Genomic DNA, 27,518 nt, shown 5'->3' on the forward strand with positions numbered 1-27,518 from the left:
CAAATATTTTACAGGCGTATTAAAACACAGACACAAAATCAATATGCTCTTTGCTAATGCGTTTGCGACTATTTTTCAACGCTGATTTCACGTCAAAGAAAGCAGTGCAGGCAAGAATATCTTGGTTAAAATTTAAAAGTTTATTAAAGCCTAAGAACTACCAAATTTTCAATGTTCAGTCACTTTTCATCCGTTGCGACATATTTTTCTTTTTCCTATCACGACTCCGTCTCGGCGTTATTTAGGTTGGTTTCGCTACGATTACACGAACAATTGGGGCAAGTGTGAATAGTAAGCGAGAAAATTTAAAGATATTCAAAACGTTTTCTTCGCCCAACGAGCCTGAAAATTCAGCCAGTCTTAAGCTGGTTTTGTTCGTTATAATTGGCCGGTTTTTATTATCGGAGTAGGATTTGATATTTTCGCATGAAAGTACGCGCGTATCTAGCTGGTGCGAGTCCTAATTCCAGGCTAATTACAATATTGTGTATCATTCACCAGGAGCTTCAGACGAAATAAGTATCTTAGGGTGAATGCTGACTTAGTCCGACGAAGCCGCCCCTCGAACTCTCGGTGAGCTTAGCAGGACGAAACAGCTATTTCGGAGGTACGGAGTCGTCTGCGATTACCGCCTGTGAGTGAAAATATTCTCCATCGATCTTGGTTGAAAATGCCTCCGCTTGTTCGCGCGCCGCCGCCTCGTTATACAAACCGAAGAAACCTTCTTGCCTCGAGAGATGTGAGAACGGGTTCTCAGGAGATTATATACCTACCTAAGCATCATCGCCCGTACGGAGAATTTACTTTGAAGCTGACGCAGAGTCTCTCTGCCTATCTAGCGTCTATTTCAAATTTAACGAGATAGCAATTACAGTCAGATTCCCAAATATTTCCGTGCTCTGCATATTATAACTTCAATTAGAGAGGTCTGCAGGTCGATATTCCGATAGGTTGTATCCACGATCACATCCAGAGTGTGTTCCAATCGCTCCTGAAATTATAAAAAAAAAAGAGAGACAGGAGCTGCAGAGTTGCGTGAAATTGCGTAGTCGATTCTTCGTTTCAACCGGTGCAATCGCACCTGGACTGTATTCAAAAATCCTTGTCATTTACCTGCCGGTCGCGATTTTCAAATTATTACCATCGTTTCCGAACCAATGAATAGGTATGATGCGGACAAACTATTATTTAGCCTCGTCACTCGGCGTTACTCTCAAATTTTCCGCACACGGTTTACCCCGTTCATTTATTCCAACAGCGTTGACTCCACTCGTGTATTTATGCCGAATAATTTTTTATTTTCAAGAGAATAACAGCGAAGGTACTAATTTTCACAGTCGAGTTGACTATAGAATGAAAATTCTCTGTAGACACGATAATAACGCGAGTTCCCCATTTATTAGCATCTGAACTTTCGAGCTTGCGGAGTTTTTCCCCTGTTTTTAATATAGACTGAAAATCCTGCAAATTCAATGTCACGCGGAAGACTGCACCGGAAGCGAAACGTTGCACAGTTTTTATTCGATTTTCGAACGGCCGAGGGATTGAAAAAAAAATGTATTTATAATAATTTAAGTTATTCGAAATTGCCAAAATACGAAAAATCGTGGCAATTTCGCACGGGAATGCAGGGTTCGGGGTAGAAAAGCCGAAATCACGAAACGTGCGGGGAAATGCGAAGGCAGTCGTAGTACGCGTTCCGGCGCCTGGCGTCGAGACGGGGGTGGGAGCTTCCCAATAAAGCTCGGAGCATCCCGTCGACTGGCAGTCAGCGTCGCGACGCCCACGAGCAAGCAGCTTGCGGCAATTCGACGTCAGGTTAAGCAACACGTGGTTTTGCTCGAGTAGAACGTGGCGGATACGAGAGTAATTTTTGGGTTTTTGGATCGGTCCTTTTTTTAATTCTGGTCAAAATGCTAAACACGAAAAAGTCCTCGTAACGCGCGAACGATTTCGGAAAAACCGCGTATATTATACGTTATTTTTCTACGATGTGGAACAAATTGTGTCACAGAAGTAGAAGACGAAAATTGGTAAAATTACGCGAAAGGAGATCGGCTTGAGTGACTTTCGCGTGACGTGTTTGCAGACGAGGAGATAAATAGTCAATGCGATTTTACTTCTTGGCTATTGCCATCATCGGTAACAGCAGCAGCAGCAGCGACGGGAATTTCCCATCAGTGAAATTTGTAAACCCAATTTCATATACGAACTTTGTAAAACGGTACAAAGTGCAGAGTTCATAACTCACTGTACCGAGAAATCGATTTCGTAATTATTTACAAGTACAAAGGATCAACTGCGGAGCGAATGTTTCAACGTTAACCAGATTCCAACAATTTTTTGTTACTTTCACAAAGCTTTTAGCGAGAAAAAAACGAGAGAAATTTTTTTTATAAAACCGTCAGAAGCAGTATAAAAATGAAAAGATATCCAATTTTGACCGAGTTTGTTGAAACGCTCGTTTATTAATAATGTGAGAAAATTCTGTTCCATAAATTATCCAATTTTCGGAATATTTTTCACCTTCTTCCGTGAAATACGGAACTGCAATTCTTCGTCGATTCAAGACGTCTCTTTGCATTCCTCGGTCCGTGTTGACACTCCACGGAATTCTATTACTTTTTCAGACTGCGCTGCATTTAAATTCCCATCCAACTACGTGCATCTCACTCTGTGAATACCTTTGCGTTTTGAACGAGAACAAAAGTATCAAAACATCTCTGAATCGAACACATAGATTGATTTTCTACTGTGCAAAACTTGGCTCCAGATTTACAGAACACCTACTTCCCTATTATTCTCCAGTGAATCTAATTTAAAGTTTCTCAACTGTGAGATGTATTCGTTTGCCAATGCGGTTTGAAGAAATCGAGATGCAATCCGGTATAATTTATCAATACGCTTCACTTGTAGTATATGGGACGTACAAGTTGCTAAACTCAATATGAACGCTGTAGATTTACAAATAAAAAAATTCAATCACAAATCAATTCCCGATTATTTGAAAAACGTTCAACAATAATTAATTATTATTATCATACGCGTGGTGAGCAATAAACTTTCATGGTAGCCTCAAAAATATTAATTGTTCCTGTTTTTGATACTAATGTCACAGAATAAAGCTTGTCTGATGTGGCACATTTTCAATTCATATTAACGGAGTTTTATGGAGAGACTCTTGCACGTTGAATAGGCTAATTAAATAAGCTAATTAAGCAATTTATACTATATTACGTCTAGGTCAACGAACGGTAGAATGTGATTTTGTTCCGGTAAAGTGCACCGTGACGAAAAAGCGGGATGAGATTATAGATATCGAAACGATAGCCAAATAACGTAACGCGTTCTCCTGGTTCAAACTCCTTTGTTAAATATCGGTGATCGATCGTTCTCAATCTAAAAACCATTTGATTTGACAGTTTGTGTGTTGTAGAATACAGAGGTGAAAAGAGAAGGAAAAGAAAGCAAAAACTCGAGCCGAAGGTTGAGATCGATTTTAACCATGTGTAAGTGAAATGAAAAGCCGGTGAATAAAAAAAAAAAGGGAGATTCGAATCGGCGAGGCACGCGCGATAATGATAAACATTCAGTTTGCCGAGCGTAAACCTGTTGAAGAAGAAGTGAGCACGTCGATGCGCTTCGAGAAGACAAGGGGTCGAGGCGGTTGACGAGGGTAGGCGGAAAGAGAAGGCTTCGATAAGAAGAGGGCAAAGACGATCGGAGATAAAGAAATAACAACGATGTCGTGCGAGAAGGCGTCGCGACGCCTCAGATCCTTAATAGTTAAGGCGAGGAGACTCGGGGTGACGGCTGAGGAAGTCGCGGCTTTACCTACGGCCAGGAAACTCGCTGCGCCAAAGACGGCGAACTTCTGGTCCGTCGGCTTCGCTCTGATCACGCTACTCGGTGCCGGCATCCTCCTTATCCTTATCTGCGCCCCTTGCCTCGCGAAGAGGGCGGCGCGCGACGTTCGAGTGTTTCCTTAATAAACGCCACCCTCGAACCCCGCGCCCTCAACCAGAAGGAGAACTTTGACAAGGTTAGCTCAAGTTTGTCTTTCCACTCGGGGGTTAACCACTCAATTTTTCTACAAATCAGATTTCACAATTTCGAGGCTGTGAATTATAACTCGCTCAAGTACGCGGGGATTTTGGGATGAAATTTTCACGGACTGAATCTAAATCCAAATCACAACGCGATGTTAAATCGGAATGTTCAACTGGCGCGTTATTTTTACGCACTTGCCGCATCACAACGGCGGATCGGCAACGCAAGCTATATTTTGAAACACGTACGTCGCGATATCAAATTTAGCTTCGTGAAAAACTTCCGATTTCTCGAAAGCGCGCAACAGTTTTCACTTCGTTTCAGTGAAGTTACGAACTGTCGAAGAAGACGTTAAAAGAGTTCGTTAATTTTCCACAATGTATCACAAAATTTTAATGCCTACTGACATGGAACTTCAAAGGTAGCGCGAAAGTGGAAAATTTTTTAAAAGTGTGTCAAAAAATTTTACGGGGCTTGAAGAAATTCCAGAAAATTCCGAGCGATCTTCACCGACTTCAGATGATTTGAAAACATTTCACTAACCGCTGGTAACTCGTCACTTTTTACCTAATACGTTTGCACTCGAGACACTGATAGCAGAAAATCGGAATTCAAAAGAATTCAAAATACTCGGTAGAAAAAGAAAACTGTATGTCGATTAGAGAATTTTAGAAAAATACATTCAATATTTACTTACAAATACTTTTGATAAAAAACAGCTGCAATCAGTGTGCTAAGATATATAGGTACACCTGACATTTGGCCTCACCTTACACGCTACGTCTTATCTATTTTATTATCAATGGTCGAGGTTCAAATTATACCGAACACTGCGTACAAGACAATGGAATAAAAACCAGGGAGTCACTGGACTTACCCTTAGTATTAAGAAACGCTATTAATTTGTAAGATACCGTAACTTTTCCCTTTTCCGACTATTTCACGACAATGTAATTCTATTGACAATACATTTGAGCAGCAGCCATTGTTCCAATTGTACAACAACGTGCATTAGTATGAGTTTCCTCTTTTAATATAATCGAGTCAAAATGAACTATCCTTCGATTCTCACTTCACGAATTACCTACACTCGTGTTTGCTTTCGTATCTGCAGAGAGACTCGCTACAGAAATGTAACCTGAAGTCGGAAGAATTGTCTCTTCCTTGCATTTTTTTTTTTTCACTTTCTTACACGAAAAAACTAGTTCTTTCCACTTCTCTTCGAGCTCTTCTTTCTTGTCTACTTTAATTATGACTTCTCAGAGTTGCCGGGTCACGGGTTCTGGACGTCTGCAACTGCACTCGCTTCTACATATTCATGGAGAGTCGCTTCTGCACGCTTCTTCCTTCCGAACGTGCCGGGACACTCGGCCATTCTTTACTTGCGCTCTGGCTCCTCTCCGCGAATTGCTCCATTGCATGTTTCTGCTGCAAGATCTTATTGGACGTAGCAGTTTTCTTTACGAAACGAGGACAAGGAAATTGTTATTTGGTTGTAACTATGTTGATTCCTCAAGTTTTCGATCAACTAAATACTAAACTGGGAAAAATTTCATTTGTTACACGATTACTAGTCGATTATAGTAAAATCGGTACCGTTACGATAGTGGTTTGTAATATTGTTTCAAATCCAAGTAAATTCTCTACAACTAACTATTTAGTGTCATCATAGTTGCTAATATTACATTTTCTGGTCAAAGCTACGGTCAATTTGTTTGTTTAGTTGTCTGCATTTTCTTTGTCAAATGAGGCATCTAGATCAATTTGGTGGTTGTAGTTGAAAATAAAAAAAAAACAAAGTAAACAATCAAAGACTGTATAATTACGGAAACTACAAATTTTCATCGTTGCGATTATGACCTCTTCTCACTTGTACATAAATCAAACCAACTTTTACTTAATTGTGAGCTTAGGCAAGTATTTAATTGCTTGAAAATTGTCATAAATATATAATATATATAAATATATAAATTTTCGAATGACAGCCGCTAAAATACGAGCAACTTTAGAAAAGGTTTGATACTTAGAACGTTCGAAATGATTAGTCTCTGGTGTTTCTTCAACCAATTTTAATGTTATTCGTTCATTTTGATTTGAAAAATCTTACATTACAGTATAATTATAACGTGCAAGTTTAGTTGTTGACGAAAATCTGGTTCATCGTATAATACTTATATCCAAACCTATCTTTATCCATTCCACGTTCTAATTGTAAAACCTTCTTTCAAATTTTCCTCAAATTCATTTCCATTACATACCTATTATTATAGTGGGAATATTGTTTTATTCGTGTTCACAATCATGTAACGCAAATGAGACTGATACAGACCGGTTCATCCTTAAGGATTTATTTTTCAACATTAATTCCGCTTTTCAAACTTTGGTTTGTCAATTTTTTTCTCAACACTTTTTTTCGTAGTAAAACACACCACCTGAAATGCGTTCTTGAAGGATGTATTCCGCTCTCGTACGCTAACAGATATAGACGTATGCAGAACACATTTATATTACGGCAGCAGTGGTAGCAGTAGAAAACGCCTGGCAAGATCAGACGGTGCCGGCATGGAATAGAAAAGGCGCGAATCATTCGAGCCTTGCGGAGAGTGGAAAGTGAAATGTCTCCCCCCTTTCCCCCCCGTTGCAGCAATCGAGCATTGCTATCCGATTATCGTTTTTTTGGCACATGTTGCTTTTTTAAAATTCAAATTTGCTCGGCAAGATCCGTGTCGATACGTAACACGTGTATAAATATTTCCCTTGATTACAGTATAGATGATGCGAATAACAGCAGATATGATTCATTCGTCCCTCAAACTCTGGGCATGTAATTTCAGGTGTATGAATTATGGCGAGATAATTTTGAGGAAGTTACGTCCAATTAGTGTAACACCGACCTTTTGCCGTTCCGGCAGACTCGTGAATATTTCATCCCTGCGCTCGTTCACCTCTCGGTTATTCCATATTCGCCGAGGAAAGTTGCTCGCTTTGTTCATTTTTGTATTCATCCTTTTTTCCGCACCACAGAGCCCCTTGTGCCGCGGCGATGTTTTTCCTCGGCGATCTAATTCCTTTCGCCTAGCTACGTAAAGCTAGCGGCAATTTTATCCAATAGAGGGCAAAGGCGTGCTTGGGCAAATACGTATACCGCACAGGCCGTATAATTAGGTACAATCCAATGTGTACAAAAGGGCGTCTTCGTTCCAGCCAACAGAGTGGCGATTACTCGAGGTACCCACAATGGAAGTAGATTATAAATTTACGGAAAATTCGATTAATAAATGATTTCCAGGTACAAAGAAAGATATTATTCGCGAAAGAAACGCGAATTAAAATGAAATACTCTGTAACCATAGAGGAGGAACCGCATAATATAATACGGTTTTTGCTCTGGATCCATCTCGTGCATTATTCCGTTTCCCGGCTGCTCTTCGGAGGCAAAAAAAAAATTCAATCTAAGCGTTTTTTATATCAGATAGATTGCGCAGAGAGGAGATGGAAATGCTTTTGCTTGCAGTCCAAGGGAAGAAAAAAAATTTATTGCCACTAATATATAGGTTATAAATTCTTGTCACCGTGGAAGGAACGCAGTTTGTCACCTTATTTTTTAACACAATCGTAAACACGGCAGTGCTTTTTGAAGTCTTAAATGCTCACTGCTCAGCCGTATTTAATGATATGATCTTGAGCATCAAAACAATATTTAGAATTTAATTCTATTTGTATAAATGTAATTCTCTGCAACAGTGTCCGTTCAGTTCTGCGCGAATGGTTCAGAAGGTATATAAGCCTCGGTTCGAAGGTCAACTTTAGGTAAAAAAACAGCTTTAAACTTCGTGTTTAGTGGATAAACTGTACTACACCGACTTTACTGCGAAAATTCATGCCGAACTTTTATATAGAATTTAATTCCTGGTTGAAGTGTTTAATATTTAAAAAATTCAACGCGGCGGATCCAATACGACGGACGAAAATTTCAAATTTGATCGAATACGGTCAAAAAACTCTACGCATCCATCATACTGAATTTTCAAAAGCAGATTTCAGATTCGTAATCACCGATCCCAAAAACTTCTAATTTATGTGCAGAGGGGTAACTTTCTCAGAAATGAATTATTTCTTTAATGTTTACCATTTTTGTCAATCAATTTGTATCTAACAACAATAACTCACATTATACCGCAACGATTACTCTCGAGTATTGAGAACCTGTAAGAAATAGCAGAAAACCGCAAAGAAATATCTTGAAAAGTTTTCCAAATATACAAGAAACGGATGTAAAATAGGTGGTAAAAATACTTATCACTATGTCGCAAAGGGTTAAAGCCTTGTTTGAATAAAAAAAATTTAATTTGTAGTTAAAAATATATGTTATACCTACATACCTTCTCGTATTTCCAGGACCATTAAACCCTTATCGCAGTAACGATAACCGTTTTACAAAAGATTTTTAGTAACTAACGTAAAAACCGAAATTTTTGCTCAAGATCAGCGGACGAACTAGAGGACGGCGTGCCACGGGGTGTTTCAGTTCGTCGGACATTTCAAAAGCTAATGACGCGTCCCTTACGCCTCCGTACCCTACGCAACCCCCAAACTTCTTCTCTGTCCCTGCAGACAACCCTCGGAGTAAACACAAAACCGTTTTCGCCCGTTGCTTTTCGGGAAATCACCGAACTCAATAGCGCGAATTTGGAGGGACGCGAGAGGAAAGCAAACGACAGATCAACCGACGACGAGTCAAAAACACTTTCGCGTAACTAAGACTGCTTTTTTTCCGATATAATTGCGTTATTGTCTACAGCAATCGGGCTGCGAGCCGTGTCTTGTATTCACTTCGTTCCACGCGATTTTTCTTTGGATCACTTTTGCTTCGAGATCTTTTCGCTTTATCTGTTCCAACGACGATTGGCAATCATCCATCGTTGTACGATTGATCACGATCGTACGCTGTGTTAGGGATCGTTGAATTCGACTTAGAATTTATTGTCAAAATCGAAAGGAAACTTGAAGATTCTCGCTTCTCTGGTTCGACTGGAAATTTGAAATATAAGACATTTTTTCACGCCAATTTTTCGCATTAGCTGCATCCACAGTTTGAGACATCTGATGCACAAATACACGGGAGAATAATTGTTGCAGAATATGACGGAACGTCTAGTGAATTTGTATTCAAATTTTTTTGCTCGATTGCAACCGTATTGCAATCTTATAAATCTGTAATTATTTTTTCCTTCAGTGTCATATAACCGAAGTTATTAGTACAATTACCACATGATGATAGGATTCAAATGCTATCGAGATTATGTGCCTGATAAATCATTGCCCGATGAGGTAATAAACGTTTATTGCGTGTGATAAATTTTTCTGTTAATGTGACGTACGTTCGGTGATGTTGGATCACGCACATTATAAATCAGAATTTTTCCAGTAAAGAACCTCTCCAACTTCTCATTTATCGACGATAATTAATCATTAAATTACGAAAGTGCACGATAGTACAAATGTTTTTCTAGTCTTTTTTAATCCTTAAATTGTGAAAAAATCAAGTTCTGCTGCATCTAAATTACATTTACAGAATGTTGATGAAAAAATACATACATATATAACATAACATGCACGAATATGAGGTTGAAACCGTCCAAAAATTTGCAGGTAGAGCATTGCATATTATATGTATGCAATGTTCAAATCCGAATTGAACGCGTGATTGTATCCGTAGATAAAATCGGCTACTATCTCAAGTACAGTCACCTTATGGTGTAGTGTGTATTATTCGTGAAATCCATTCGATCTTTGAGTTGGTTTAAAATTCGTATGTTTCGAAGATTGAAATTTTACGAGGCGCTGTTTCGCTGATTGGCATTGTGTACCTTGTGCAGTGGCCGGTCGGTTTCTATTCACAATGCAATTCCCCAGTCACAGCTCGCGTGTTCTATAGAATTTCTCCTGGTTTTATTCCAGTTTTAGTTAAAAGTCGTAAAACGGAACAAGGCACCTAAAATACAGGAGATTCGTCAGCCTGGCTGGCGTGGCTTTAATGGATAACGGGAACTGCTGATTTCAACGGTGGATAATCAACGGCCAGGAAAAAAAAAAAAAAAGAAAAATAAAAAATAAAAATACACATCAGGGGTAAAAAGAGGAAGTATAAAATAAAAGTACACATCGCGATAGCGGCACGTTTATATGCCATCACGCAACTAAAACTACAATCTGACTGGCAAAAAAAATAATGGTCTACCGATACTCTAATTTCGCATTAAGCGCCACCGACTTGATAGGCTTGCGTGATAATTTGTTACAGTACAAATACTTTCGAACAGACAAAGTTTCGCTGAATTATACGGCTCGAAAATCTTGCGTATGATCAGCCTGGGCGAGGTTGAAAAATGAAAGCAAACAAAAGGGTAAAAATATGTGAGGACAATTAGATAAACGGAGTGACAAACAAAATCAATAAATTGTGAATTCTAATTTAACATTTTCTCTCTGTTACAGGTTAGACCGCGCAGATTTGCCGCAGCTCGAATTTACAAGGGAAGGTTTTGACAGCCTGAAGGCGTACAGTTCCAAATCCGAGGATTATAATGGATTGAAAATTAATTAAGTGGACCCGTGACATTTGATTTAAGGAATTATTTACTCTTGTACTATACTGACTAAGAAAATTATAATGGGATTATAAATTTATGGGCTGTGCAAAGCCGGTATGCAAGTTTATAATTTAATTGAAAAATGTTTAGTACTTTTCGCTTTTCTTCTGCTATTGTTATTATTATGAGTATTATCACCACTATCGTTATCATGTAAAAAAAAAAAGGAACTGTAATAAAGACTGTATGTACGTACGTAACATATGTAGAAAACGTAAAATTTAATAAGATCACTTATTGAAATGCTTATTATCGGAGTGAATTTATTTATATTGCCTAAATTAATGCATGACGGGTATTTACTTCTTTGGGATTGTTTAGTTTGAATTTTACAGGGTGAGTAGTTCTACATTTTTTTCATACCACATGTACGTCGATGACGAGGAAACAACATTCAAATAAGCCAACCCTCCATCAATGTTGATAGCGTCGATATATTCAAGAATTGAATACATTCTCGTAGAAGACATTCTGGTTATTACATTCCGGTTTTTCTTGCATACTCAATTTATGTATAATACGAAATTTTCGTGCAGTGATTAGAAAATTCAATATTTTCAAGTGTTCCTATCAAATGCTACACCGAGGTTGATTCTTTCATCCTTCAAAATTTATATCTTCTTGAGACATGAGACGTCGTTCAACGAAACCCTTGTATTCCTCTTAGGAATCGCGTCGTCTTACGAATTTTATAACTAATATATAAATTTCAGGGGAGGAAGAGGCAATTTTATCACGTAATATTCGGCAAGGGTGGTGGCGCAAAAAGCGTACGTGTAGGACAATGTGTGACACGTGGGAAAGTAGGAGACATAAAACGGTATAAGTTACGTCTACATGGGAAATAGGGTAAGGTATAAAATTTCAACACTACCTACTATACGAGAAGAAAAAAAAAATGATTAGATCCCATAATAGAGGTATATAACTTCTATATAATATATACTATATATTATGTGATACGAAATACGTAATACTGAAATAAAATTCCGCGCCTTGACTCTTCTAACTTCTAAGATCTTAATAAAAGGTGAGTGAAGAAATGAAATAAATCGCACGACGTGAGTCGGATTTACAGTCTGCTTCACATCATCAGTCGTGGAAGAGTTTGTCTCTGTATGTCTCATCGTTTTTATCCAACGACGCAAGAGGTGGGTTAGGCATGGCAGCAAAGTGCCGCAGGTCTTTAATCCTCATTTTATTGTTAGTCGAAATATTCTACGAGACAGAGCCGAAAAAAAATAGTTCAATTTCAGCGCAGGCCATGACGAATCGGCCTGCGATTGAAAAGAAGGAAAAAAGAAGAAGGTTGAAAAAAAACGAACGAACAGACCTCGTTAATGAATCCCTCCCGCAGTTTCCCACCGAACCTTGTTTCAATTTTCGATACGATTGGGCGAAACAAATCATTCTACCGATCCACTCGCGTAAAAGCCCTTCTTCCCTTTCCTCGCATAACTTTGACGTTTGAATGCGCCCGAAATTCCCAGAGTGACGATCTCTGCAGCCTCAATTTCGCCACCAGAGGTTAATTTACGTCTCACCTTTCCGTCCTGAGGCGGTTAGTATAAGGCGCAGGTATACGTATAACGGCGTATCCTGGATCCCGATGTAGGTCCGTGCAGCGAGTAGCAATCTAGCCTTGGACGGAGGTAAAAGTTAAACCCGAAGGGTGGAAACGCCTAATAAAATACGCCGATTTAACATTAAGTAGCCAATCGCGGCGGACCAGCACCCTGATGTATTCTATGGGCGAAGGGTTTGATGGGGATCTACGTTGATTGACTGGCGCATTACAAGGGTCCGCGTAGGTGCTACCAAATTATTAAGGGTGACCTCCCACCCTTCGGTTATACCAGTTGAATCGTAGGGCCGCGTATTGCGCCGTCTGAGTGCAACGGCTTCTTCGGGGTGTCCCGTGATTCGCGGTCCGTGAAAAATGAGGACTGCGGTAACTCGGGGAGTTTCTGCTTGTGGTTGTCGAAAAGTCCTCGACTATTCGCATTTTTTACCATCACCGGAAAATTTATTTCATTATAGAATACGTTAAAATACTGCAAACCTAAGAAAATTATAACGCAGTAGGACTATTCACTGAAACTTCATCAGAACAATTTAGACTTTGACATTTTTCTCGGAAATTTGTATTTACAAACTATAGGTAAGTAAAAACATTTCATTCCTATACGTTAATCGTCTGCGCGTTTCTTTTAGTTACGTAAAAACGCCAATTAACGCTTTTTTCACATCAGGCTTTTCTCCTCTAATCTTTTAGTGTCGAAATTTTTTATCCCACTCGTACAGCTAAAATAGTATTGATAATAAAAACTGCGGAGCCACTCTGCGCTGTTATGGTATGGTTACGCAGCGACAAATCTCCTACAGTTTTCGCACTACGAAGTGGTGAAAAAAGTTATTTATATCGTGTATCTTTATTTTCCTTTTTTTATTCACCTTTTTTTTCTCTTGTCTCTATTATCTCCGTGGCTCCTGATATTTCGGTAAAATAACAGGGGCCAGAACGAGGCTACGTAACGCCTTTTATAACCCTCCAGATAACGCTTTATATTTACGCTGTTACCCTTTTTTTTTTCTTGGCGTTGAAAAAAATCGAATCACGTGTCCGCATCGATGAATTAATTATTTCAGCGTACATATATCGTGTGAAAAAATATACCGATATTACACACACGATGTGAAGTAGGAATCAATTTTCACATTTCCTTCGCTATTCTTGGTGCGGTGTGCAGCAGTATTTCTGGGTCTGATTCTTATACTGGACTGTATACGGAATTATGCATATGATTGTGAGGTTTTTACCAACTGGAAGTAAAACGACACCCCCGAGTCGTGGGTATTTTTATCTAGGTATAATTCTACGCGAGCGCCGTCGAAGTAGTTATTACAGGTCAGCTGCTTGTACATGCGAAATCACTGGAGAAAACTGCTGCACACCGAATGTATGAATACAACGTGCGGTATAATACTCTGGAGAAGAGTGGTTTCTCGATTATAGCGATACGAATGTAAATTGTATACGCCGATGTGATATGTTCGTTACTTTTAAGGAATGAACCACGAGCTACCGGGGAAAAGCGATATGCACAAGATAAGTAAGTATAACTGAGTTTGTGCAGTCGTGTAAATTATAAATTAAAATATAAAAGTCTACATACGCGTAAAGTATATAATGATAAACTTCATTTGTCGTCGTATATATTCACGATCTGTTCATCTTGAACGGGGATCAAAGAAATGAGGGGTACTTTACAATCACTAGAAATTGTGTTAATTCTTTCATACGGTAGTTGCGCGTCTCGAAAATATTGTCAAAGCCGAGGTTATTGCAAGCTAAGCTTATACTTTAATTTTCTTACTTCTCGTCTTTTTATTTCTATCCTTTCTTCTTCGCGAAGAGACGCGAAGTTAACTGACAGAGAAACGTAGAAAGTCTCGCGTAAAGTTCCGTGGAAAACTTGTATAAGTTTTTAGATCCCGCGGGCAGTAGTTGCCAGTTCTCTGAAACTTCAAAGACGTCCGGGACGTTAGATTTTAAGTTTCTCTACTCTAAAACGAACGGTGAACGCCGAATTATATAGTTTCGCATATTATTAAGATAAATATTATAATTTTCATATGGAAGGAAAACGCGTGACGGATAAGCGTTATCGTATAGTTAGTTGTACAGAAGATGGATTCTCTGTATAATGGACGTGTAAAATCACGAAGGATATTAATATAACACATAAGCGATATTAAACCTACGTTTATCGTCGATGGACTTATGTAGTATTTATAATACGTACCAAGACCGCAAGTTTTATAATAACTAACGTAAAATGAGATCGGAGTCCGTTGTAAGGTGGAACTTTTCAACAGCTAACAATAAGCTGGTTCAACTTAAAAGTTGACTTAACATTTCCAGTGGAGTTAGTTGCGGTTCAATTTTACAGTAACTGCTATTTTCTCCCACTTATTTTATTCCCTTAACGTCCCAACTGCAACGGTAAGTCCGAAAGGAAGGACCCGAGAAACTAGCGAAGCTACGAGCAGAGAAAGTAAGAAGAAAACGAGACACAAACGCGCGCTGGATTCTTCAGCTGGTATTCCGTAGCTTCTGATAAATCTAGAAAATGATCTCTTGAACATAATCATAAATTTTAGTTAAAAAGGTTGCATACAGATCTTGAATGACTAGAGTCAGCGATTTGTGAAATGAGATCTAACGAAATTTGAAAGTTAAAAGCTAGAAGATATAATGTTTGTAGCCTTTTCGTAGACTGGAATTATTTTGAAAAACTTGTGTTTCGTTGTGTTTTTCACGTTTCATCATATTTCCCAGTTAATTACCGTTTGCAGTAATGAAAACTCCATTTTCTGATAATAAAATATGAAAAGCTCGAAGGCCGTCGTCGATTTTGCCAGATGCTTGTATCCTGATCCGCATCAAGCACGTATCTCAACATGTGCGAGGAGCCGAAAATTTCGGTTAATGTACGCGGGGCAATACAAATTAATTAATTAGGAATTCCGGTCTGTCCTCCACTGACATCGAGCAATTAATTATTTATTCCGGAATCATTTGTCAAATAACATACTGCATGCGCTTGACTTTGATTCGGTTAATTTGAAAGGTAAACCAACTCTTGGCCAATGCACATATGTATACTCTACACGTATACAAATATACAATTTTCTCATTACAGGCAACAACTGTATATCCCACCTGCCTCTCGATCGGAAAGTGCGTGCACAAATCATTATACAATGATACCCGACAGAATGAATTCTGACTCTGTAGAAATTGACGGGCTGGTGTGATTTCATCTAAATGTATATGGCGATGGATTTTTTCACCTTTATAATTATTATATCCATTTATATATAATGTAGAGCGACAAGGGAAAAATATCTCGTGTCACCTCATCAAAGAAAATATTTCCGAAACTGGTGGCTTGAAACGTGGAAGAAGTAATTACATGTATTCCATATTACAACGAAGGCAAGTTTTTCTCCAGCAAACTTGAGCTCCGATTAAATTATGGAACCTGATCATCGCCCAGCCGCTGTTGTATAACTTTGAAGAAATTAGCAGCATCTCTTTCAGACCGCAGCCAGCTTCACACGCGTGTATTAATGGAATCCCATTTTCTCCGGTTGGCAATAAAGTTACGTTTCCGCACCGATATCGTTTTGTTTGCGACAACGTAAAATGTGTAAAGTACTAATCCACGGAGTGGCAACATGAGCCAGCGAATATTAGAGATAGATTAATCGTAAGTAGCGCGATCAATCTAATCAGCATCAGCAGAGTCGAGGAGAGGAGAAGATCTCCAAGACGCTTTGACTCATTCTGATGACGCCGCAGCTGCCAGCGAATTGAAACGTTTCAGTTTTTCTTTTACGTAACTGCCAAGTCTTCCTCTCGCTATCGAAAACGGATTATGGCGCTGCACTCGGGTCGTGATTCTCTAAGAATAACTCACCGTCTTCCACGGTTCATCGTCAGATGTATTACGACTTTCCGTTCGCCTTCCGTTATCCTCTACTTTCACGGTGCCATTATCCTGTTAGTTGTAGAAGTCGTTCTGTAATTCGGTAATAATACCTTGTAACATTATTTTAACATAGCTACAGATTTTGAATTATAAATATTAACTCGTCGGAACTACACCGCGAGAAATTTGTAGCTGTGGTTACTGTACGTAATCATTAACTAATTTCGTTATAGATATAAAATTGAGATTGAATTTTCGTTTTTTGCTCTAGCCGGAACATCTAGTGTACATTACTATTCATTTTGTTCACGATTACTTTTACTATGTTTTCTCGAAACTTCTAGGATAATTTGATGTTGATTTCAAGTTTTTACTCGGTTGAATTTTTTATTTTTTTGTTCGCAATTACCAACGATATTCAAACCGTAATTATAACGCTCACTTCATTACAATTTTCTACCAACTGTGGCAAGCGAAAGTTTTCTCATTGGCAGTATAGAAATTTCGACAGCTAATATGCCCGGACCGCGGTTCATGGTGACAATTACGCTCGATCCTAAACGATGAGTGCTGAGTGACCGCAGCTCGACGTTCGCAGAATGACGGAGGATAATCAAATTTCCATTCAAACAACGAGATTTTCAGAGATTGTTCAACACCGAATACCCCAGGAACGCCGAACATTCCAAATACACTTTGCCGATTATTACATCCCTATCGGAATCCGAAATTGGGTGGGCACGGCTACGCAATATGGCGGCAATCAGGTTCGCCGTTAAATTGTAGGGATATTGTAACGACGCAGAGTAATTCCAGAAAGCTGTCACCCTTCGAATCTGGCGCACCAAAGCAATACGAAGAAGAACATGCGACGGAAACCCGTTTTTACACGCAAATACTGTAATTTAATATCTTATGACGGTATCTTACGATATTTTTCATACAACGGCTTGCAACGTAGAAAAAATATTTTAAGGTAGTAAATCACCTCACCTATAATAATATATTAACTTCGGCGAATTTAGGGAGAACAATCGCACGTCCGATCCTTTTTGGATGGAAGAAAATATAAAAACTTTTGCAATATAAAGTTGGACTATCAACGTACGAGACTGTTGAGGGTAGGTGGGTAGGTTCGAGGTGGTCAGTGGCCATTCTCTCCCTTTCCCCATTTCAACTCTCGCTTCCCCTTTCGCCGGCGCCTAACGCCGTTCTGAAAGGCATTATTCCGGGATAATAGGAAATAAATAGCTTCTGCACGTAGACCTGTAATCCAAGGAAAACAGCGCTATGCCGCACCACCGTTTACGCCGCTTTTTGATCTAGTTTGTCGATTACAGATTTTAAATACCGCGAGAATTCCTGGAATTTCATAAATTTCATTAACAGCGCGGATCAACGATTTTGTTTAATGATTTCACGATAAATTTTTATTTGCAATTGATGCTTGTGCCGTTTTTATTTATTCGACTCCCAAAGCTTCTCTCGTTCAATCTGTAGAAGATTTTACAGGATGTGTTCAATTAATAAGTCGGTCTGAATAATTGGCGATGAAGTTGCACATTTTTAAGCGCGTGGAAACACCTCGGGCACAATCGGTTCGTTGAAAATATATTATGAAACTTACGAATGTGAAAACTATGAAAGTAACTACCTAGAAAAATTCTTCTCCTGTTTCAAAATCTTGCCTGCAGGTTAAAGAGTGGTAAAAATAATTGCTTTACCAGTTACATCAATCCTCGTTGCCGAGGATAATACATAATTCATTAACGTACATTGATCCTCGCATCGTAAAAGTTAAAATGAACGTGAAAAATAAAAAAATACGGTAGTAAAGTGAAATTTTTTAAGATTTTTATAAGTGATGGAAAAGAAAAAACACTTTTCGAGCTCGCAGAAAAAAAAAAACGAATTGAAATAGTGAAATAGTTCGAATAATGCACGAACAAATGTCTCATTTTTTATTTTATTTTCATTATACTTGGCGCAGGACATTGCAAAGCCATTTGATAAATCCAACAGCGTGGATTGTAGAGTAATATTATCCTCGTTGCATGACGTATGGATACGAATATGAAATAATGAGAGGTGAAGAAACGAAGCTGAATTATAAAAAAAATTTTGCAACGGCAATGCAGCGTTTGTAATAATTTATTATACCAAGTATTCTCAGGTATTTTTAATTTTCACATCGACTTTAAAATGTTTTGTCTCTCCTTTTATCCCGCCAGTGATTTAATTAGCCGCACTTTGAATATTTCTGCAAGAGTTCGTCATGGTTTCCATTGATCATTCGTGCCTGCGTATAATGAGTTATACGGCTGTAGTACCTAACCTGGATCTATGTACGTATACATTACACCTACCTATGTTCCCTCCGCGTGCAAAACCGGAGTATACATAAAACGCCCAGGCATGCAGCCATGTATTAATTAGTGAGTACATAATGTACACGTGCGTGAAGAGCTGCTTTACACCCAAAGTTGAAACTCGTCTCTAGCCAGATTACAAGCCTTTTGTCGGGGATTCGACATCGGAGAAATGATTTTCAACACCATGACTGTTGCTTTTGGGGAGATATAGTTTTAATGGTTTTTTTTTTCCATTCTACTTTCAAGCCTTCTATTTTCACCAAAACTAGTAGTTACTTCCATACCTTCATACAATATACCGTATAGAGGAAATTTATATCTGGTTATACCCAAAAATCGTCGGGTTGGAAACGATCCTGTTATAGACCCGAAATTCTTGCACTTGAACGGCGCAACCTTTTGGTATTCGAGTCTATTATACAAGCGTCTCGTGTTTCTGACAGAAGTTCAAAATAGCATCTCCAAGGTAGGTATCGAAGGTTTCATATGGCGGGATCAGGGGCGACAAAACTATTTCAGCAGTGCCCAAGTATCTGATTTATTCCTGTGATACTCGATCTCACCACGGTCCAAATTTCGGAGAATCCGCATTCACCAAGCTGTTCTAGTAACATGATGTAGGTATAAGACAATTCGACGATATACTATTGTGTGTTCGTATACATATACACAATAACTGGTTAGCGATAGGGTAAATTAAAATTTGGTCAAACAATATCTCGAAATGATAAAACGTGTTTACAATTTACAGGTTTGACTAAATATAATTCATTATTAGTTCGACTTAGTATACCTAATGTCTGACGATATTCCCCTGAGTTGAAAAAAAAATTATTGTATCGCGAATTTCAGTTGAAAAAACTGTATCGTTGACAAATTTTGAGGCATCGGTTTATCGTATAACTGCTTACAATTAGCGTAACAACTATATGGTTCTCAATACTTCACTTTCCGGTTATCGCAAGAAGATTGAATCCGTTATTTTAGTGAAGTATAATTTTGAATCGTGTGAGGTCTTATGAGCATCAATTTATCGTGGCATCGACATCCAAAATATTGAGCGACTGTAATATAAAAAATGAAAGAATAATCAGATACGAGATTTTTTGTACGGTTCAAAGAGTGTATTGTACAGTAACCGCAATCAGAAATCGCTCTCGATTTTGAAACACGCCGAATTTTCTCGTGTTCTCTCGGCTCAGTGGCGATAAAAAAAAAAATGCCCATTGTAAAACGCGAAATTCTAAAGCTGCTAACAGGCGATGAAAGTTCGACGGGTTTTGGTGCTAAATTTGATAACACAAAGTGGACGAGGTGGCGGTTTTGCGAGTCCCGAATGTCGCGCGAGAGAAAGATAATGGCGTATGTATGTGTACGTATGTTTAATTTCAACGATATACATTTAACTAGATTCGAATTAGAGGGATGAGAGAAAAGTTTTCGTCGGGTTGCGTGCGTAATGGCATGCGGTCCGGTTTCGGGGTGCAGGGAATTCGCGGTGTCGACCGCTGGGATCGTGTTCGCTCGATCATATTAATAATTTCCTGAAAACCAGCCCACGGCTTACCGGACAATGCGTCTAAGTCATTAGCGAGGGAAAATGTGTAACGCGCCCGCGGCAGATCCCATAAACTCGAGTTATACGCTTTTCTACATGTTCACCCAAGGTCTATATCTCGTTGGTACTTACATATTTTGATTCGAGACTTCACTTTTAAGAAACATTCTTTTTTTTCACATAGTTTTCACCACCCTTGTATCAGGTATTTCAAACACTTTGCATACAAAATTGGAAAGAACTCGGTCGTAGTTCAGCATTTATTTATTTTTTTTTTTATTTTACTTTGGTCAATGTCTCGCGAGGTAGTGTTAAATAGTGATGGAAAAGAATGACGTGGGATTATTGACACGGACAAAGTGTCAGCGTAATTTTTAACTAATTCAAATTTCTCGAGCTTCCGTGAAACGGCAAAAGCACACAAAATATAAATCACCTCTACCGTAGGCGCAATGCACCACGGTGGAATTTGCTGCACACTAAACGTGACCAGATTATCGGCTGATATTTTGTTTGCTACACTCGTTCAGCGATAAAACAAAATTCATTCATTTGCGGCAGTAACAGATTTTTTCAGCAGCTAATAAGACAGAGAGTTACGTTTCCAAATAAATTGTCGGTGTAATTATGTGAATAATCAAAAAGACTGCTGGATGATGACTGAATTTTCGAAACGACTGTCAGCCGTCATTTCCGCCCTGCAGTTTTGACTAGAATATACGTAGGTACATGTATTTAACATTGGCAGGCTAATTTGGAAAAGTTTTCCTGGGCACCGGCAGGTCTTAGCACGTCAGTGAAAAATATCGAAGAAGTGGTAGATTCTTGTGCAAATAAGGATAGAGTAAATAGCCATGCATCCTTTTGTTGAAGATTAAGCTTATAGAAGTGGAACGGCGGATATTAAAAAGTTTAAATTGCTCCTCGGTGTTCAGTGAAAAATACATTCTGGCAGTATTAAACTTTGCCTGCGCATTTCAATTGAAACGCTTACCTCTGAAATGTACAGAAAAAAAGTAGAATAAAATAATAGCGAAGTAGAACACTTTTTTTTTTACTCCAAACTATCCGAAAGTATTAAAGGGAGGCACGTATGGGTTTCATAATTTTACATTTATTCGTTAGAACGTTTCGTTCGGAAGATACAATTTTTTGTTCTCCCACTTGAAAGACTTGTTGCTTCGACGGTAAATGACTGACTCGCAATAATCAAAACAATTAATACTAATGCAAGATTAGCCTCGAAACTTGTCACGTTTTATATCTAAAAAAATCCAGGATGACACTTCATTATTCTGACGATGTTAAAGTTTCCGATTGCCGGTGTAAAATTCTGTCAGATTAATAAAAAATCATCAACATTCCGGACGTAAAGTGTAATTAAATTCAATGCAAGCAATTCAATGATTGCACAAATTATTTCCAAAGGATCGGTGTATAGATACAATCAATTACGATTGTACGTGTGTTTGAAGTAGTCGCGTGTCTGGGAAACCGTCTCAAAGAAGCACTCAATTTCTATGCGTAGTATATGCACTCTCGTTTCCATATTTATACATGTCACGAGTGTAACGTATACGTATAACACGAACTTTGCGAAAAAGTAGAAGAAATTTAATATACAAGGTTGAATAAGAAGAGGGACATGGATAGAAATAAGAAAAAGAAGAACAAGAATAAGCAGAAGAATTTACCGAAGTCAAATAGTCGTCCAAGAACAAGTGGCGGATACGTACCTATAGCAATGCTATACGTAGATACTTGGCGCATATAAAAGACATTGCGACACTCGAGAGAAACCAGCGAACGTGCAACGCGCATATGTGTTTGTCTCGTAGCTACATAAATATATGCAACACTCGCGCACACGCGGGATATCGTAGTGTGGGTGTAATACACAAGGTTTCCATCCTGCAGAAGCGGGAGAGAATTGGATAGGCGTTTGAATCGAACAGCGCAAAAGAAGCATATCTCGAGTTGTTGGGTGTGGCGAAAAACGAAGAACCTTTCTCGACGCAGGTCGGAATCGTATGGAATTGTCCGTAAATCATCTCCGTCGCCGTCATCGTAGCTTCGATGCCTGAGAATTATCGACGCAGGAACGAGGTTGAAAGTACGAGAAGTAGTTGGAATGCAGGAGGGTGGATCAAAGTTTCTTCAAAGCTCCTAATTAGGGCCCCGCGTCGTCTACTTTGAGCTTCGCGCCCACACAAGAGTCTCGGCAGGCTCCTCGGTGGACTTGCGAACACGTTATTCACCCACGTTCACCCTTCGCACACACCTTGAGTGTAAAAATTGACGGACGTATGTGAAAAATACGTGCCCGGAGACCGAATAACCCACGGGGTATATCAAGGGTTGCGGTGCGGCGGTTTGGCGCTGGAATTTTTTAATATCACCGGCCGAAGTTACTATCCTTTTAGTTTTCACGTAAAATACGTACAACAGCATCGAAACAATCACACCATGTGTATAATCAACGCTGCACAGTAAAGCTTGCAGAGGAAAATGTGGGGATTTTGGTTTTAGCTTTACACGAGTAAGCTTGCAAATTGCGGTTGTGGGTTTTTATTGGAATACAATCCGGATGTACGATGATTACACTCGTAGTGTACACGGACTGGATTTGTAACAACAACTGTCCTGACGAATGTTTGCGGACCAGAAAAGATGCTTTACGGAATTCGTCATTGAGGTGTTAATTACTGATGTGATCCCATGTTATCCTTGAAATTCCTATAATCTGTGTAATTTTTAATGTTCTCTTTTTAATTTTTCTGATAGCAATCTTTTTGTAATCCATGCAAGTTTTGTAATCCTTGCAATACTTGCAATCAAAGCAAACCTATTCCGAACCCATATAATATCTGTAATCAGCTTGTGATTCTTCCTTATCGTAATCAGTGTACCAAGTCCGGCACAACCGATAAGCTTCGTTAAATTTGAACATCGATAAACGCTTGTACGGCAAGTACACGTGTAGCGTCGAACAATTGATTGGACGTTCGCTAAATCCACCGAAGCAGGAGGATCCTTAAATATAAGATTCGTTATAAATTACGCACAATATCAAAGGCGCAAGTCCGCTCGATTCCTCGAGTGTTGTGAATGGTTAGGTTTGTTTTCCTTAGCCGTGCGAAGGGAGGACAGCAAAGAAGAGAAGGCAGCGAGGCGGCGACGAGGCTTACGTGGGTGGGCAAAGCGAGCTTGCGCCTCTAATTACGGACAAAACCGCAACCTCAACGCCTCTGAACCGAGGGAATCTCTTGGACAATCCCTTAGGCGGAAGTTACGTCGCAGTTCCGACAAATACGGCCTTATACAATTACCCTGGCAAACTTGTACTTACTTAGGTACAACCACTAGGGATCCCGAAGCTCATTCAAGCGCGAGAAGAAGGAAAGAGAGAAAGAGCTTGTGTACGTCGCGCAAGACCATAAATTACCAGCAAACGATCCGATGCGCAAAGTTTCTTCAACGAGAGAAGCAGATTTGTACGACGTTCTTTCGACACACTCTCTGGTCAAAATAAAGAGACCCATTTGTCGGCGTTTCATCGAATGGGCATTTTTGGGTAGAAAGAAATTTTCGTAAACTTAATTCCGATATGTTTTCAAAAGTTATCAAATTTTTTTTTTACAATATTCTAACGCCCGACGTTTTTGTTTCAACTACCTCACGTTTTCTAATGACGTGTTACCCCCAAACGAAAATATTTAGATATCCAAAAAAAAAAAAAGGCGAGGTGATATTTAAATCTATAACCTAACGATAAGTATGATTAATTATTCGTAGGTGTGCAGCACGTTTGAATCGAATAAAAAAAGAAGACTGTCATTCAGCATATTTTTTTAACGATTAATTACTGAAAACTGATAACCAACAATTGTTAGCGCGATTACAACTTTCGAACGCATTTTTCAACGGAGGAATAATTCGTCGCCAAGTTCCACGAACAACTCTGTAAGTATTAACTTCTCTTTTGTTGAAATTGATTGCCCGACGACAGACAACATTCTCCCTTCTTCAACCCTCGAGAAACAGAGTTAAAACTTTTCACCCAACATATAAACTCCGTATTCACTCAGGATCTTAGCATTCTTAAAGCCAGCGATGTAGACAGGAAGTAGCTTTCTGGCTTCTACAGATGTTCCCAATTCTCAAAATAATCGTACATCCCGCATGACGTAAAAACACGACTTCGCAATTTGATATAAAGAACGGGATTATAGTTTCACGAAAGAATATTTTTATTTCTCACATACACCTTGCATAAAGTAGAATATTAAAAAATAATGAGATCGTATGAATTCTTTCTCGTTAAAAATTAATGACAATCGCACGAAATTTATATGCAATTAAATTTCACTATTTGATACGTACCTAAATTAACGAAAAACTGTCCAAATATTTCCTTCACCAGCTTCTGAATCATGGAACGAAAAAACAATAAAAAAAATCGTCGTACAAAGAGCACAATCGAAAGTATTTACCGTCCGTAAAATTGTGTCTGCCACTGTGCGTGTGTGTAGGAGAAATGTGGAATATACGACTATTAGATACGTATCGAGTTTACGTGTAGCTCGGCAATAACAACAGCTCCAATTAGTAACGGCTCCGATTAGTATCGACCAATATGATACTCGAGAATTAATGCAAATAAACACAGGTATATTGCGTACATCGTCGATCCAGGGACCACCTAACAATGCGGAGGGAAACGGTGTCGGTAATATCCATCAGTTGAACAAACAAGTTTAGAAGTGGAATTGCGGATATTTCCACAATACAGTAAAGGAGCGGCTCTCCATTGGTTAGTGCCACAGATATAACCAGACTACACGTCAGCGTTACGATGCATAATGTACACCCTTCGGCGCCTATCCATCAATCGATCCAAACGGCTTCAACCGTATGTGTAAGTCCGTATACACACAACAAACTCCACACGCAGGCACCAGTCGGCCGGTTTCTCTACTCTCCTACAAATTGCTTATGCATGAACGCTAACCGACGCATGTTAGAATTAACTGTTCGGATAGCCGGATCAAGGGATGCACGATTTTCCACAAAGGTTCTTACCGATGATAACAGTCGAACAGTTAAAGGACCGGCCGAGATGATTCGGACAATTTACTCGGAGCAACTTCAAGATGAAACGCGGCAAAGGATTAGAACGAAGCAGTTCAAGTCCTGTGGTGTTCGGTACCCGATGATAGAGGTAACAGTCAAGTTTCGTACAAGTAACCAAGTTTTCCCGACTGACGTAGCGGAGGAACACAGTGCCCGATTAGTAATTAAGTTTGAGTCGATCAAGCAAGTGTCGAAATAGCGTAAGGTGACACGATGAAACTTCTGGGAATAAACTATATCGTCACAACGTGCCGGCACGTATAATTTTCGTGATAATAGAGCAATTTTATTCACAATAGAGAGCTTAGAACTGTCTGTCGTCGCGACTTTCGTTCACGACCTGGATCTGAAATTCCAGTTTGCATAATGGAGAACGAATCGACGGAGTGAGTGTCGACTGTATAATTCGCGACTAGACATGACATCAAGGGCCAATAGATCGTGAAAAAAAGTGATCGTTAAGCTGTGGGAACGAGCATGAGCCGAAAGACCGATCTCTGTAAGAATTTTCGTAACGAGTCCAAGAGCCGCAGTCTATACCGGTAAATTTCTGTCAATTCTTCGGACTGAAAAATTTCGTTGAGTTTTCACTAAGAAATTCGAGCTCAGGGGAAAAACATCGTTCCGTTATGAGAAAGATGTGCGAGATTTTTAGTAATTTTCCATGCAGTCTCAGCAGCTACGTTAATCCAGCCTTTCCGACAGGGGCAGAGAATCCGACGATCGGGGATGCCGGGAAGAAAAAAAGATAATTGGGGGAAGGAGGGGGGAGGTTGACGTTTAAAAATGTGTCATCGCGAATGCTAAGCACGTTAGGCATTTATATTCGCGCTTATGGAACCCCTTATACCAGAGAGACAGGTGTTCGGGAGTTGACCTTATTCCTGCAGAGCAAAGGTACAGCAAGATCTTCTCTTGGGAATAACGCAAAACGTCAATATCAATAAATATTTAGTCACGTTCCAAATGTATAGCTGCTACGCGAGTTTGTGTATATATATATATATAGTACTATAAGTACTTTCTGATCGATTCCAAGAGAGAAGACTCGTCGCACCCCGTGAGCCGTCAGATATATTCCACTCGCTTCCTCACCGTGAACAACTTTTTTCTCACCGACAGGATATATATCCTTTTTATGTTATGATTTTTTCACCACTTTTACGTAACTGATTCAGCGCAAAGTTGTGTTCCTCGGTATATGTGTCTTTGACGCGTAGAAAAGTACGTGGGAATTACCGTGGCGTAATCTATTTGTTTTTTTTTTTTTTTTTTTTGCGCGCGGATTGAGATTTCGAAGATTAATTAGCGGTTTAAACAAGTTACAAGAATTCGTCGAACTGATTGAACGATGAGTGAATTAAAAAAATGATTTTGCGAGTAACGAAATAGCAAACGATCGAATCACTTGCGTTATGTGCAGGGTGACAGGTTTGCAGTGAGAACGAATAAAGGTATGTTAGAGCTGAGATAATGATTGGAATTTTTTCTTCATTTGAATAACGATCGCTCGGTACTTCTCGATGTTGAAATATTAACACGGGTCATCAATAATAAAATGGCTGCTGGGGCAATGGGGGACGGTATTTTGGGTGCTTAATGGGAGAGGCGTGTCTGGAGAGCCGAGACGATCTGGTGCGAGGACAAAATGAATGATCGGACATGTCGGATACAAGGCGAACGCCAAGTAATGCGATTTGGCAAAAAGGTGCAGAGATGAGAGGGAGCAGTTGGTGCGATCAAAAATTCTCAGCGCGCCTACGGCAATCATTCAGGAATGTCATGAGCGCTGCCTTGTCATCCTCGTAAAGACCGTCTTAACTCTTTCGAAACTTGCCGTGATGTCGAGAAATTCGACGTGCTCGTTTCGCGCGAACCAATCGGGCGCAACGTGATTTAATTCAATTTCGTATACAATCGATAACTTTGCAATATTTATTGTGTATGTATACACCATGCGTATACACCACCGTTACGAATTTTCTGTCGTTTCTAAATTTTACTTCTGACATCGGACACCTTTTACCGTTCAACGTAATTTTATAAAGAACGTAAAACCTTGGCTCACATCTAGATCAGATATGTCAGACAGCGTAAAATGACTGTGAAATGTCATATGCGGTATTCCGAGAACTCGATCGATTATACAGTCGGTTCAATATTTCATTCGAAAAAATGAAGAGTGAAGTGTCGCGCTTCAGATGACAGGTTGACAGTATCGAGGAGAGAGAAATGCGTTACTTAACCCCCCAAA

General features: G+C 39.3%; 1 protein-coding gene and 1 long non-coding RNA gene across 8 annotated transcripts in view; one reads left to right on the forward strand and one right to left on the reverse strand.

Moving 5' to 3' along the window:
• Positions 1 to 27,518, reverse strand: part of brm (ATP-dependent helicase brm) — a 133,007-nt gene that overhangs the window by 53,487 nt on the left and 52,002 nt on the right. The window lies entirely within an intron of this gene.
• LOC124214595 (uncharacterized) lies at positions 1,782 to 10,944 on the forward strand. 6 transcript variants are annotated; one of them, XR_006882159.2, is made up of 4 exons: positions 1,782 to 2,189; positions 2,631 to 2,886; positions 3,423 to 4,042; positions 10,549 to 10,944. It is a non-coding gene; the product is annotated as an uncharacterized lncRNA (long non-coding RNA). The 6 variants fall into 6 exon arrangements; XR_011176696.1 differs by having other exon boundaries at positions 3,437 to 4,042; XR_006882154.2 differs by having other exon boundaries at positions 2,631 to 4,042.

This window comes from Neodiprion pinetum, chromosome 3, assembly GCF_021155775.2.
Source record: "Neodiprion pinetum isolate iyNeoPine1 chromosome 3, iyNeoPine1.2, whole genome shotgun sequence".
NCBI classification, from domain to species: domain Eukaryota; kingdom Metazoa; phylum Arthropoda; class Insecta; order Hymenoptera; family Diprionidae; genus Neodiprion; species Neodiprion pinetum.